The sequence below is a fragment of the Podarcis filfolensis genome, assembly GCF_964270895.1.
Source record: "Podarcis filfolensis genome assembly, chromosome: 4".
Taxonomy (NCBI): Eukaryota; Metazoa; Chordata; class Lepidosauria; order Squamata; family Lacertidae; genus Podarcis; species Podarcis filfolensis.
Window position 1 is genome coordinate 44916900 of NC_139607.1, and position 16109 is coordinate 44933008.

The window sequence follows — 16109 nt, forward strand, 5'->3', positions numbered from 1 at the left end:
GTGATATAGGAAGACTCTGGGCTTACTCCTTCCTCCCTCCCTTTCACACACCAGTTGGTTACTTCCTGGTTTGATCAAACCAGCATTTCCTGTTACATTTGAACTAGCAAAATATGGTTTCCACAATCTTTTCCAGCAGAGCTGCAAACCAAAATTTGAAACAAATTTGTGATCCTAGATCAGAAGGCAAGTGAAAACCAGAGTTGGCCAGCTTGGCAGTAATAGCAACCTAATAAACCCAGGAAGTAATTTACTGAAGCAGAATGTGTATGAAAAGTGGGAGCCAATAGGAACTTATCATTACAGAATTTATTTCCAATAGGAACAAAGCTTAGTTTGCTTTTATGTTTGAAGCAAATCACTGTCTAAAGCTACAACATAGGTTTGTTTTGGCTAAAATATACTCTGAATGCTTTGAAGGACCAACAGGATGTATAAAATAAATAAAAGAATATTGTTAATATACAAAAACAACAACCCACTCATTTTCTAGGATAAACAGTAGACAGACTGTTTACAATTATCAAAGCTATTTTTAAGATTTTAAAATAGTCCAATATCTTCAAATGTAAATGATCAAGCAATTCTACTACACAAAATCTATTTATTTCAATATATTTTACGAATATACTGAGAATTGCAACTCAAGCCTTGTCACTTGAAACAAACCTTAGTTTTCAGTACTCCCCACCCCACAATGGTTTATTCAGTCAATTTTGCCCTACACACAATGCAGTGTTTGTATGGACTCTCCAATGGTACAGTCAGTTTTTACCAAGGGAACTATGAATTGTGCATTGTGTGTAACAGCTGAAATAATATTTATTATTATTTATTGAATTTGTATACTGCCCTTCAGCCAAAGATCACAGGGTGGTTCACAGCATAAAAAATGTGCCACATCAACTGCCGAAACTATTGGTACAAAAATGGGCCAATTACTGCAGAGCTTGATTCTATTCAGATCCTAGTTCATATGAATTCCAGGTATAAATACATCTCTGGGGTCACAATAAACCATTGTGTGGAGATACATTCAAACTGGCCCCATGTGCCACAGTGTATAACTATTGTCTCCAGCTCATTTGACATTGTCACCAGGTATTTTGGTTGACTCCTCACACACAAAACCACTAAATACAGAAAACAGAATAGTGGCCTCCAGCTGCTCCAGTGTTGCTAAGATAGTTTGAAATTACTGCCAATTGTGAACAATTTCTCCTTCTGTAAGCTCTTTTATTTTCCTGACTGTAAACCTAATGGGCACACAGTTCTTACTTCCAGCTTTCCAAGGTGAATTTCAGTTTCTGAACTTTGAAGGATTTTTTCTTTACTTCACAAAAAAACTGAGCATTTGACTAAAGTTCCAATTAGTATTAGTAGCAGTATATGTACCGAGAACCACAAAGAAAACAAGGCAAATTACATGAAGTGAAAGAATACATATTAGATGTGAAGAATCCATCAGCTCACCGCACAAGGTTGGCACAAAAAATTAACTAAAGCACTGAATGCTTATCAGATGACATCATTTTCCTAGGCAACTTTAGGAAAGAAGAGGCTACTCACGGGATAAGGGCCAATGATTAAAAAGGCAGAAAATAAGCATTAACAAGTTATTCTTGGCGTTCAGGTGGGACCCAAAAGGCAATGCAGGATTTTTGCAGCATTTTAAAAATCTGGTGCATCTAGATGTTTTTAAAAATTATTATTATTATTATACAGAGAAAGTTTGACAAAATCTCATACCACAGCTTCCAAAATGATCTAGGAATCATGTTAATTTCTACAAGTAATAGCTAATGACCCACAGATCAGAGGTATTCCATCAACTTGACTATACTGTTTCATCGTTCCGGTGATATTATACTACAAGTAATTTAAAATAGGTTGTAACTGATCTAACAGTTTTTGTGGTTTGGGACAAGAAAAAGTACAATGCTGATAATGAAAAAAGACATGCAGATAATTGCTTTACAAAACCAATGCAACAAGAAATTGGACAAAAAGAGGCACCACTGAGTATGACTTCTTGGTTGACACAATTTAGATATATATAGTTTTACAAATGGGCCACAGGAGAAGAATGTGAAGCTTTTCCTAGCTGGGAAGGATTAATGAACATGTGCACCTGGTAATTACATCACTCCATCTTTCTGAAGAGTCCTACACTGTTTCAGTGGCAGAAAACTCTAGCGAAGGGCCACTGAAATTATCCATTTGCAATTCTACAAACAATGCATAGCTTAAAAAATACAGTCTCTCTTTAGTCTAGCCTTGCTGTGAAAAAAAATTCCAAAAATGCTACAGCATGTTACCTGACATGCCTTATAGAAAATGAAAAACTCTTATGACATATGAGTTCTGTTTTAACAAAAAAGAGAGAAATCAGAAGCCCTCATAAAGAGACCAAAGTTATATTGTTCAAAAACAACCTTAGGAAGATATTTACCAAGACATATACTCCACCAATAATGACCTTAAAGGAAAATTGTATGGAAATTAATTGATGCATATATAGCAAGATGTGGGGTTTAAATTACTCTTTCTTAAAGTAGTCCTCAAACCTGTATCCCCTGAAAACTTTCAAAAGTTAATATATATTAACTATATATATTAATATATATAGCACTGCTTTTTCTTCATGGTATGTAAATATTTTGAGAATTAATCATCTTCTGACATAATGCAGAATACTAAAATATGGCAATTCTACAGGAAACATTAGCAATGGGAGGGCAGGACAAATTACTGACAAGGCTATCCTGTTGATCCTTGAGAGTCCTCAAAATTTAAACATGTAGCAGAAGGCTACATATTTCTGAATGTCTCTGCTTCCTGCAGTACGGTGAATTATAATATATTAATGCTTAGCTTAAGTGGCAGATATATAAATGGATTCTAGCATCAAGAGGGAAGTCAATAACACCACAGATTTTAAATAACTAGGTTGACAATTCTTCACAGTAAAATTAAGATCCAGAATGAAATTTCACAAAGACATGTTGCATGTAAACCCTAATACAAAAGTTAATTGCAAGCTGTAGTCGCATGCATCTAAATGCTTCAGAAGAATGCTCTCAAAATAGCATCTTGCAGTTCAGTAAAAAAAGAAGTCAAGATTGTAAAATGGCCTGTTATTGCTAGAATCTGACTCTCCCTGATGGAATATAGAAAACGAGGAGACTCCAGCAGAGATAAGTGTGCATGAAATGCCCACTCCAGAGAATTCGGCTAAATTGGCTACAATGAGACTTCAAAAGCAGAGAGAGCCAGAGATGCTCAAAGCACCTTGCAGCTTGGGGCTGCTGGCCTTTATTTCTTTTATATATATATATATATATATATATATATATATATATATATATATATATATATATATAATTAGATTTATCTAGGGAGCAGATAAATAAGGAAGGATGGATTTCTGCAGGAGTTTGATCAGCATATCATTTTGTCGTAAATGCTGCACTGCTCATTACAATGAAAACACTTAATCTGGGTCTCCTGATTTCAAGTACAAAAGCATCCCCTCCCACCTATTGCTTAGAGACTCCTGCATCAGAACAGGAGACTTAAGATGCAGACTGAATGGCATCAAACCCCCATTCTTCTGAACAGCAGATTCTCCCTCACGCACACACCTTTGCTCCCTTACCTTGAATCACGTATATAATATCGGCTAAGTTCCCACGGATGATTTCAGTTCAGAGCATCCGGCAGTGCATCCGCACAATGCTTTGCCATTGCTAGTGTGAAGAGAAAGAGCTGCTGGGATGCTGAATGGCACATCAGCCAACTTTGTGTGTAGCAAAGGCTCCATGGAAGATCTGGACTGAAGCTACACTGAATTGCGGATTGGATTCCACTGCAAATACTGATGGTGTCACAGAAGCAGCGCTTTTAGGCAGAAAACCTTCATTTATAATTAAAATGGGCTATAAAACAAAGAAATAAATCTTGCATCTGCTTTGCAAATCAATTTGGATGATTATAATAGTGAAGATTTTATATATATATAAAAATATTCATTTAGGATTTTTTTTTACCTGTTTAATCTTAATAGCATAAATGGGGGGGGGGGAGAGAAACATAACTCCCTTATCTAATTATCAAATCTTCTGTGTATTTTCTGTATTTGGTTGTAGCTCTTTCTTTCTTTAAACTATTTTTTACCCCCCCCAAAAAAAAACTTTCGTCACAGCTTTAAAACAGTAAAAAAAGATAAATAATGGATCATCTTATATTCTTATTTTTAATCAACTCTACCCAATGCTTCGTCCTGATTAAAATTAACTTCTCAGAGGCACAGTATTTCATATAGTTGATATGGTGACCTTATGGAAAAACAGCTACAAAAATCAGCAAGCAATATTTTCATGAACACAGACAGTGGGTATGAAACTGCAGTTTCAGTAAATGTGGAGTATCAGTAAATATGCTGTACTTACTACTAGCATTCATATGGCTTTAAATATTCCCCAGTGTTCCCTAGTGTAATACTGTTCAGAATGCACATATGAATCTCTCTAAAAAGGTTGGAATTGCCCATCTTAAGTATTAGTGCTTATGCAATTGCTGGGATATTGAGCTGAAAGGAGCTATAACTTTGATTTAAAGCTGCTGTTTAGTTTAAATTTTCCCATGAAAGTTGGCACGTGGATATTTAAAAGTAAAAAAATACTTCCATAAAGCAATATGCAGAGTAATTTCATTGACATGGAATGCAATCTAGCCTGCTTGTTTGATGCCATTGGGTTGGCACAACAGAAACGGGAAGAAATAAACTGTAGGATGCCTTGTTTATGAGTCAGAGAAGAGTACCTGAGATAGCAACTGAAGGGCACCAAAAAACTCGGAGAGATATGATATGTCCCAACTGTCTAGCAGCACACAAAGCCACGTTTGATATTAAAACAAAGGACAAACAGGTAGACATGTGAGGCCAAAGCATAATTCGAAAGGTATCACAAAAGAGGCAAGTTGCTCCTCTTTCCTTCTGTGTAAGCAACATAAAACTGCTAAATTATAGAGTTCTCATATGGATTTGATTGCCTGCTCTATCCTATTAAATTAACCCATATCGTCTTTTGGCTCAGATTTGACCTCATCAAACAGCTGTAATCTGAAAGAACAAGCCTCTAAAGAGTCTATAAACAACTAGAGTAAAAACCAGATACAAATCATTTCATTGTTTGCTTTCATAAATGAACATTCTAAGATGCACAGCTTGCAAATGTGAACTTTAATATGCTCAGAAGAGATAAAATCTGGAGCACTTTTTTTGGCTAACAAATGCAAAGAATTGTCCTCCAGTGGCTGAAAAGGAAAAAACAATAAATTTTACTCATGCTTTGTCTTTGTCTATTTAATATAGTCAAGGCCTTATCAGCACTCAAACACACTCCTGTGAAAAGCCCTGGAAAACTAGCTAGAATCCCTGAATGCTTCATCTGTCTTTCTGTCTTGTCTTCTTTTATTGAATTCTAATGAAAATATCTATAATGCACTGGAAACTATATCGCAAACACAGAAAGAGAAAAAAGTCTAAATATTAAACAAATAAGAATCTCAGAGCATTATGAAGACGTGCTAACAGAGCTACAAAGACAATCAATTACATACCACAAGTAAAATTAATACATTATAGCCTCTGCTATTATTGACCATTTGCTCAAGAGAGGCATTTGTGTCAACAAACGGAATACAACAGATCAGTTCTAAAAAGGTATAAAAGTTGTCCAATTGCACCATCAAGCAGCAATTTTGGAACCAATTTGTAATGAACCGTACTTCAATGAAAAGAAAATTCTGTATAGTAAGCTCACTTTTGGATAAGTGTACATTTTAGGTCCCCAAAGAAACTTTGGAGAGGCAAACTGCAGTGATTTAAATTTACTGGATATCATATAATAAAATCAGCATAGGTGGCATAATATTTCTGCTTGCAGTCCACCCCCAAGCCCAATATACTGCATATTGCTTTGTCGTAACTACTGAGCTAATGCCATCTTGTTTAAAAGAGGACACCTAAAGATAGCCCCCTTCATATGTAGTGACCAGTTGATTAAGATACAGGTAAGTGGACAGATCGTGAAGCTGAGGCTCCAATACTTTGGCCACCTCATGAGAAGAGAAGACTCCCTTGAAAAGACCCTGATGTTGGGAAAGATTGAGGGCACAAGGAGAAGGGGACGACAGAGGACGAGATGGTTGGACAGTGTTCTCGAAGCTACAAACATGAGCCTGACCAAACTGCGGGAGACAGTGGAAGACAGAAGTGCCTGGCGTGCTCTGGTCCATGGGGTCACGAAGAGTCGGACACGACTAAATGACTAAACAACAACAAGTGGACACTTCAGTTGCCATTACCACCACTGTTATAAAAGTACTGTTAATTTACCCTTTGAGGGTGTTGTTTTTAATTTTAACCAGGGTAACATTTCCTGTGTGAATGAAGCTAGTCATTACTGTTTATGGGAGAAGCCTGGAAAGCCATTCAGACAAGGAAGGCTTACTGGTCTCAAAAGCTGTAGCTTTTCACACTAAATGATATCCAAGAGACAACTGATATTGCTGTGAAAATAGCATGAAGCTTTCCGCTTCTAAATGAGTCTCATTTAGAACTATAACAATTGTCCAACTAAATGAAGATGCCTGTTGGTTTAAGGTAAACAATGGGTAGGACAATCCAGAATATCTACCCAGCCTAAGAAGACTTAAAGTGTCATACTGGTCATGGGTGAATTTGGAATGGAGCAACACTATTGGTATAGTCCATTTTCTAAAATAATAATTACTGTATGCCAAACAATTAGCTATACAACTGCTATGAGACAGAAGTGAATTACACTGGCAAGCCCAAAGCCACAGGCTTACACTGCTATTCCTGCTATTCCTGAATGGACTCTAAAACTGACAGTTCATCATCTTTTATGAGTATTCATCTTACTTTAAAAAGATCCTGTAAAACATGGGAATCTTATCATCTGATAAATGTTTCAAAAGTGCAAATATCCAATATAACAACATGTTTCAGGAATCATTAGACAACAGTTATAAAAACTGGGCAATCATATATTTCAATAATAGAGTGACAGTTACACTTATAAGCTGAGAATTATTACACTTCTTGAACAGTTACATGTGCTTGATGCTAAGCTTTCTGCCCTACAAAATACTCTTTACGTTACATATACACACAAACGGATTGTCTGCATTTCTACTCTGATACAACCTCAAATCTTTACGATAATTGCAAACAGTTGCAGAAGCAGAAGGGAATTTAGAGAGTAACTATCTTTCTTTCCCTCTCTTCTGGCTCTGCACCCCCAGAAAAGCAACCCCTCCCTGAATTGGGGGGGGGGGGTTCTCCCAAACAGCATGAACAATTTTGTACAGGGCTTTGGAGGCAAGTGGAAGAACTTTGCAGGAATGGAGTTTTCAAAACTTCCTCTCTGAACTTTTAAGTTTTGTGGCATTTAGGTGGAAGAGACATTTCAAAGAAGTGACTCCTCAGATAGTGCAGTTCCCAGGAGAGGAAATGCCCGATTCCCAGTTCAAGTGACAGAACATGTACCACATTTTCAGTCGTCATGTTTTTACTTTCAAGCTAGCAGAAACAGAAGACAAGTGAAAAGAACGCTGTCCTCTGTGTTGGTGGTACACATCAGTTTTCATCCTTACAAAACTATTATTTAGAGCAGAATGTGCAAAGGAAATTCTCCATAAGCTCATTTTCAAAGTAAGATAAATCTAAACTAGGGCCTAGAGCCCCTCAGAATTATCAAACTTCGTTGAGAAAATTTCATGAACAGTATTTACTTCATTGTGATAGTTAACAGGGCATGCCATGTTCTGCAGGGGCACATGCTGCATTTTATATTATTTAAAATCTGTGTGAGAGACAGATAATTTTCTCTACCTTAAATTAGGTGAAGGCAAGATACAAGTTTAAGACATATACTCATTATCATGTAGTCTGCACAGACCTAAGAGAATATAGTATATAAATGACAGCAAGAACCTGCAGTTCAGATCTTTAAGGCGTTGGTTACCACGTCAACATATACTGGGGTACAGTACTTACAGAATGGAAGTCATAATAGATAAACAGACCTTTACCCCACTTGCCATAATTCAATGATTCATCTATGACTTTTGTGACAAAGGAGTTTCTACTGCATATTCTCAGAAGACGTAAAATCGAAGTTGTGTCAAGCATCATTTCTTATCCTATTGGATTGTGTTTTGCAGCACAAATGTGAAGCCTTTGGGAAGCCCAAAAGAAGGGATTGAAGGAAATAACCAATTCATATTGTTGCTACCTAGCAAGTGGTATTCATAAACATGTTGCCTCTGAACCAGGAGGGTCCAAATAGCCATTGTAAGTAACAGCTAGAGAAAGACGTATCCTCCATAAATTTGAAATCAATTATACAATGTGCAAACAAATACTTTCTTAAGTCTGTCCTGAATCTACTACAGATACATTTTATAGGATGATCTCCAGTTCTTGTAATGTGATAAAGGGAATAAAAACTATCTAAACACTTTATTCATATCATACATCATTTTAAAACTCTTTCCCCCCACAGTCATCTTTCCTCCAAAGGCTTTAGCTGTTTTCATAGCAAATATGATCCTGTCACCTCATGATTTGTGTTGCCCTTTTCTAACAGTTTTGCATATATATACTTCTGCATTTCTAGACTGGTGGCTGTTTTGATTGTGGCACCATGACCAATTTATTTTTTTAGTAAATTTCAGCTTGAAAATAACTGGGCAGTTATGTACCCCACGCTTCATTTGTGGGTAGGCTTGCCATTCACACATCTCCTACTGTAACACAGATCTGTTTTTCCATATTATAGCTGCTGATATGAAATAAGATAGCATAGAATCATAGAGTTGGAATGACCCTGAGGATCATCTAGTCCAACCCCCTGCAATGCAGGAATATGAAACTGGAAAGCACCAATTTTGCTGAGTGTTTTGGGACTCCTGAAAATGTATTATTTCATCCAAGCTTTTGCAGATCATAATTTCCAACCTCAAGAGATCACCCAACTATTATGGTTACTGTAGTCTATTTATTTGGGGTGCACTTTTACTTAACTTGTTTTAATGTATTGTTTTCTTAAACTGAGTTCTTACTTTTGTAAACCACCTTGGGATTTGTATGAAAGGTGGCATGAACATATTCTGTTATTTGAGAAACATAACAAAGCATTGTGGTAACTACAGCCTTCTCTTTCTTTCTCTTCTGGCTTTATAGAGTTAAAAGCTAAATAACTGAGATAATAAATATAGCACCATGGAGCTCCGCTAAGTTTCTCTAGACTAAAAATATAGTACAGCCCAGCAGTGATGGGTAGGAGTGTGGACAGCTACAATTTGGATGCTAACCTGGTGATTATTTTCCTCAGGTCAGTAGGAAGGTGGGAAATTGTATGACTGCTTTATTCACTGCATTGTTTATTTGAAATCAGCGTAGGTATTTCTCATTCCACCTGCAACTATTGAATGAGGAGGAAGTGTCAGCATGTGCACGTGTGGGAGAAACGCAGAGGAATAACAATAATTAAAAAGTGTTAGTAAATAGTTTTGGTATTCAACAGAAATTTAACTATATTTTTCTGAGTTCTTGCAAGGGGTTCCCTTAGAGCTCTTGGCATTTGCAAAGGGCTGCTGCTTCTGCATTTGAATTTGCACTACTGCTAGACTGTGGTTTATAATAGCCTGGGGATTTGCCAAGTTGGCCTTTTATTCTGTGTGCTTCCTACTCACTATCTTTCCCCTGTCCCCTTCCTCTCACATTTGATGGTCTTGTGAGCATCAATGGCTTTGCCTAACTATGACAGTGTGTTACATAGGCAGGAAGAAGGATGGTGTTGTCTTGTGCTTGTATGTGTGGGAGTGTGTGCACACACATGTTCAATTGCTTTATTGCTTTTGGGTTTTTGCACATGCTTTGTAGTTGTAGCAGAGCAAGGTGGCAAGGGTGAGCTCTGGTCTGGTTGATGCAGGCAGGGATTTATCAGCTAAATCTAAAGCGATTCTAAGTACATTTCAGCTAAAGCAATTTGAGTCAAAGGAATATCCCGTTAATTGTAAAATATCTCTAGGAATTTTGAGGGGTATAAGAATTTGTATAATCTTGGGGAATTCTTAAACATGGTGGGAGGTGAATTAATGAATCAGTACACTTAATGTTGTTGCCTGCTATCCTGGCTCTTTCACGCCCCCTCTTTCATGCAAATACATGCAAACCATTGGAGTAGGATAGGTAGACCACCCTAAGTGCACCCATGAAACTTTCTTATGTTGTTGGTGGTATTATTTTGCTACAAATGTTCTATGCCAAGTTTTGTGCAACTGTGCTGGTGATCACAGCCAATAAACTGGGAAAGTACACACACACTCAGAGAGACTTTTAAAACTCAGTCAAGCATCCCATGCATCATATAGTTCTAAATTAATTTTGATTCAATGTAAGGAACTATAGAGCATCACATAAGGTTTAATATAAAGACAATGTATAGCACTGAAAATCAGTTTCTGATTAAAAAAGAATCTGTGGAAATGAACTTGCCTTATTTAGAAGGGTGAAATCATTCAACTTCAAATAAATGCATATTCTATTTAGATTTTTATTTCATCACACTGGTCTTCGATGTTGAACATTCATTTTGATTATGTATTATTTTACTGATTTATTCATTCATTAATTCACTCCAATAGTAATAATGTGATCAACTTCAATGGGTATATTTAAAGGGTATATTTAAACTGCAACATATATCTTATCTCTTTGCACTGTACTAAATTCTACCATCAAAATTGTTAATTAAGAAAGAAAATCAAGTTCCTCTTAATCTCATACTAAAGGATTATTTTTCTATAAAAATACAGTTTAATTATGAAAATGAATCCATGAATTTTATGAAGACACGACACTAATATTAGAAATAGGCATATGAATGAATGGGCAAAATGTAAAGTAGACAAAGTACTGATGCTTAATTTGGTAGATTAAAAACATAGCTAGAGTGCTTCTGAAGTGGTCATTGGTCATGTTAGCTGAACGACTCTAAGTGAAAATAATGAAGCCTGTGTGAAAGTGTGTTAGGATTGGTAGCAGAGACCCAGAGAGATTATTTGATTCCATCTCTCCAGCATACACTTGTGCCTGCAGCTGCATACCTAGAGAGTTGTGGCAAATGGATAAAATGAAACCACAACTTTAAAAAACAAAACAAAACAAGCCACAGTCATAATACTTGGCACACAGATGACAGGGATTTGAATGCTGCTGCTGGGTGAAAGCAGGGGTGCCAACTCAATATTTTTGGGGAGGCGTCCAGCCCCCCTATGTCTCAAAAAAATTAGGGGGGGGGAGGAGGCCAAGCACAGAGATGAACATGGTGCAGCTTCAAAGCCTCACTGCCACCATGTTCACCTCCATCCCTGGCTCCTCCTGACACTGGGATGTCACACACGACGTCACCCGCCCCCTGCCCCCATTGCCCTGGCACCTCTGGGTAGAAGACTGGGAGGAGTATGGTAAGAGATCAAGGATGATTTAGGCCACTGATGGTTGTCCTTAACCAACCTCTGAGAGTACAGCTCTTAATGCTTAATTTGGATATGAAGAAATCTACTCTAATTACATTTGGCCCCCAGCCAATGTGAGATGGTGAATTTGGCCAGTGGTGGAGGGAGTAGGACATACTACAGGAAGTGTGAGGGGTACACGACTCTTCATTTTTCAGGTTCTTTTACATCTTTTAAAGCACAAATGTCTGCTTTTTTGCATGCATGTTGTATGGTTGCCCTATCCAGGGGGGGGAGGAAGGGGGTGCGGTGGGGGCAGAGCACCCTGGGTGTCTTCGCTGTGGGCGGTAACATTTGGCAGTCGCGGGTGGGTGGCGCACCGCATGTCTGCCATCAGCCGCTCGCTCCACCCCCGGCTGATGGCAGACATGCGGTGCGCCGCTCTGTACACCCGAGCAGTTATTCAACGCCTGGGAGTGCACCCTCCACATCTTGCCCCCCTCGGGAGCGCGGGCATATACTCCGCCACTGGCCCTATCTGAATACAGTGGTACCTCGGGTTAAGTACTTAATTCGTTCCGGAGGTCCGTTCTTAACCTGAAACTGTTCTTAACCTGAAGCACCACTTTAGCTAATGGGGCCTCCCGCTGCCGCGCAATTTCTGTTCTCATCCTGAAGCAAAGTTCTTAACCCGAGGTACTATTTCTGGGTTAGCGGAGTCTGTAACCTGAAGCGTATGTAACCCGAGGTACCACTGTACTTTGCTTGGTGAGCTGTGGCCTGTTCAATCCCTTGCAGAATGTAAGAAATATGTTTAAATTTATTTATTTATTGAAGCTTAAACTGGATTTTATTATGTTTCCTCTCTCCTTTCCTTTCTCTCTCTTTCTTAGAATCCCTATGCAGATGACTAAAATGACGTGGGGGTAAGAAGAGTGGGAATGAACTGATAACCTGTTCTGCACAGACTCCATGTGGGCCTGCACTCTATGTATGTAAGGTCTATCAGTGTGTTATTTGTCCAGAGTTTTTGGACGACCCATCAGAGCCTACATGTTTATAGTTCGTAACTACATAGCCTCTGCACATAACAGCCCATTAAACTCCAGTCCTCTAGGGACTATGACATTTGGCCTGGGCCTATTCCTACACATGTTGATTCTTCCCTTGTTTTAGTTGTCTGCCTAGAGACTATATTGCTATTTCTTAGTTCAGCCTTCTTCAATTAGGTGCCCTCCAGATATTTTGGATTACAGCTCTAATGAGCCCCAGCTAGCATGGTTGGGCTGAAGAGCATTGGTTTAGCAATGATCAGGGTTGAAGAATACATAGTCCTAAACATCTGGAGGGCACCATGACGGGCGAGGCTGTCTAAGACTGTAAATACTGAGTCTGGGCCAGAAAAGGATGTACTTTATTATTTTAGAGGTTGGATAAATTATGATTATTTCATTTATGTATCACCATTGCTTTTATTCCCTAGAAAAGCAAAGAACTGGATCTGCTATTTTAACTGTTAAATGCAACTGTTTCAATCGGCCTTCCCTGGCGTAGTGTCCTGCAGATGTTTTGGCTGGCAGCTCCCAAAAGTTCTGGCTAGCACTACCATGCGGACTGGAGCTGATAGGAGTTATATTCCAAAACATCTGGAGGAGCTAGGTTGGAGAAGGTTGGTTTAAACCATCAGCAAAATGGTGCTATAAGTCAGCACCTCTCTTCCAACTGCTATTCACAAAAAGCATATTGCTGTCCACTCAGATCATTTCTCAGCCACTCACTCACTCTGGGACTAGCCTTTTAACTTCCTAGTTCTTCCTCAACACCTGGAATTCTGATGGGATTCATCCAAACTGTCTCCTCGCAGCTAAATCCAATTAGCCCAATGAACTCTTACAGTCAGCTCTAATCCTCTCCATGCAAACACATCCAATCAGTCAAATACACAGTGCTGCAGCACTGGCTCTACAAGCCATAGTGCCGTAACTCTTGTGAACGGTAGAACTGCCACTGATTTTCAAGGAAAGTATCCCCAACATAGACATGAAAATTCCTGCTAAGGAAAAGCATCAGAGGACTTCCAAGGGAGGGGAGGAGGGAAGGAAGGAATAAAGGAGGAAAGGAGGAAAGGAAGAAAATAATAAGAGTAGCAGCAAGATTAGCAACATTTCTCAGAGGGGTTTTACGATCTGTGCATGTAGTGAACCCAGTTGTACCCTCATTAGAACTTTATCAAAAATTTATTAAATACTTTCAGGGTGAAACAAACGTGAACATTAGCATATCAATGCCCAAAATGTGACACACTTCAGATGCAAATGTATTAACTACAACACTAAAGTCTAATGCGCCAAAGAACATTTTCAAAGCATTGTGGAGACATTAACTAATGAATCCCTGAGACACCCCTGGAGGCATTAAAGTTTTACATATTGCAAAAGTGTAAAATGTTTTGGAAAGTGCTGGATCACATGGAACACAACAAAAATACCACATGCCATATTCTGAACAGCTCAGAATCTGCAGACTTTGCATGTGACAGTTTAAATCATTTCAGAAAAAGCTAGAAATGGGTCATATCCAGACCATACATTAAAAACACATATATAGCACTGAAATTTGTGGGGAGTGCCAGGAGTTGTAGCTCGAGGAGGGAGAAAATACAGTTCCCATGATTCTTTGGGAGAAGTCATGTGCTTTAAATGTGGGTTGAATGTACTTCAAATGTATGGTGTGGATTTGACCATAGATCCTTGTGTAGTTGTACATTCCTAGTCTGTAGGAAAGAGAGAAATTTCTGGTGGTCAAGGGAGAGGTGGCTTTGATTAGATCTCATACAGAAAGGCTGCAGGACTAGATGACCTGGTTTTGCAAGACTTTTAAAAATCTGCAAAATCAGCACTGTGCAGGATAGAGCAAAAGCTGGGTTCCCAGCACGACCCACCATTGCTGACATTTACAATATTCTGGGGTCCCTAGCCCTTCATTTTATATTTTCCACTGAACGAAGGAGCACAAGGATTGGGTATTTTAATTCCCTTAGTAGTATGCTTGAACTCACTTTTCTCAGCTTTGGAAAGGAGAAAGTTAAGCAGCAGAGTGGGTGATTTACCATCCTGCCCTGTCTTGCACACCGAAAATGAGATACATATGCTTTAACTTGGCTGACAGATAAACAGGGTACCTGCCTTTGAACCTTGATAGACCATGTCAATCATCCCCTGACCCACCCGATGCAGTCAATCTATGATGCTACCTCATTAGAGAAACTTATCAGACATAACTGAGAAGCTGGGCTACTACTCTCTGCTTAGGGTTGAGAGAGTCTGCTATCTGGTCCTGGATGGGCTACCATTTATCAACATAGCAGCCAGAAGTAATATATTAAGGACCCTATGGGTTGTTGACATGACAAACATAGGAGCTGTGGATGGGAAAGAAAGCAGGAATAGCTTCAGGAACAGCTCAGTTTGTATTTTGGTGTTGCTACTTTGGGGGCAACTACTAGTGGTAACTTACTGTTTTTGGTGGGCTTGGGGAAGTATATTCCTGGGACCCCAAAATAGATGCTGAGGTCCAAGGGAAGAGACTTAATCACCAGGCTGATGTCTGTGACAGCAGCAAAATATAAATTTAAGTTTCTCCAGATTTCTAATAGTTCCTGCTACTGCTGCAAGAGGCCATGGTGGCATCAAGGAGATATATTTCAATTTGTAAATGCTGTAACATTCAAGTGGAGATATTTCTTTACTAGGCCAATGTAAACAGGCTATAAGTAGTCATATTCCATTAATAAAGTTGTATATCCCCATTGGTATCTACAGTGAGTAGAATGTGTCCTTTTATTTAAAATACATCTCTGGGTTATTTATGTTGGGATACTGGCAGGGAGATAAAGCCCATCATGGCCCCACGTCGTCTCCGGACGTCCATCGATCTCCCGTAGACACGCAGTATCAGCAATTAGCGACACGAGCTCCAGAATTAGCTTGCCACATTCCTGGGCTGATGCACGCTCTATCAGCAGAATTCGCACAGCGAAAGTTGCACGCAGGAGAGTATAATTTAGAAGTTTATTCAGCGTTGGTCAGAACAAAGAAAAAACATGACTGCCTGCTTTGGTATGCTCAGGCACAGAGAGAGAAACGAAAGCAATAGAAAACATAAACTTCTAAATAATGCTCTCCTGCTGTGCATCTTTCGCTGTGTGAATTCTGCTGATAGAGCGTGCATCAGCCCAGGAATGTGGCAAGTTATTTCTGGAGCTCGTGTCGCTAATTGCTGATACTGCGTGTCTACGGGAGATCTATGGATCGTCCGGAGGCGACGTGGGGGCCATGATGGGCCATATCCCCCTGGCAGTATCCCAACAACAGGTTATGGGCCCAGCCTGACTGGTGTTTTTACATGAGGAGAATGTGTCATTTTTTAAAAAAAATACATCTCTGGGTTATTTGTGGGGCATAGAAATTTTTTCATTTCCCCCCCAAAAATATAGTCCGGCCCACGGCTGAAAATGTTGCTGACCCCTGCCCTATACTGTACAGCTCTTTATT

At 39.0% G+C, this 16109-nt stretch overlaps 1 protein-coding gene across 20 annotated transcripts in view; it reads right to left on the reverse strand.

Moving 5' to 3' along the window:
* The window catches only part of DMD (dystrophin), a 953416-nt gene that overhangs the window by 407029 nt on the left and 530278 nt on the right, over nucleotides 1-16109 (reverse strand). The window contains exon 1 of one of the 20 annotated variants that reach the window (XM_083612222.1): nucleotides 3659-3751. The exons of the other annotated variants lie outside the window; for them this stretch is intronic. The gene's annotated coding sequence lies outside the window, so the exon portion shown is untranslated. Of the gene's footprint in view, nucleotides 1-3658; nucleotides 3752-16109 lie in introns of those variants that run through there. 20 annotated transcript variants of the gene reach the window in all.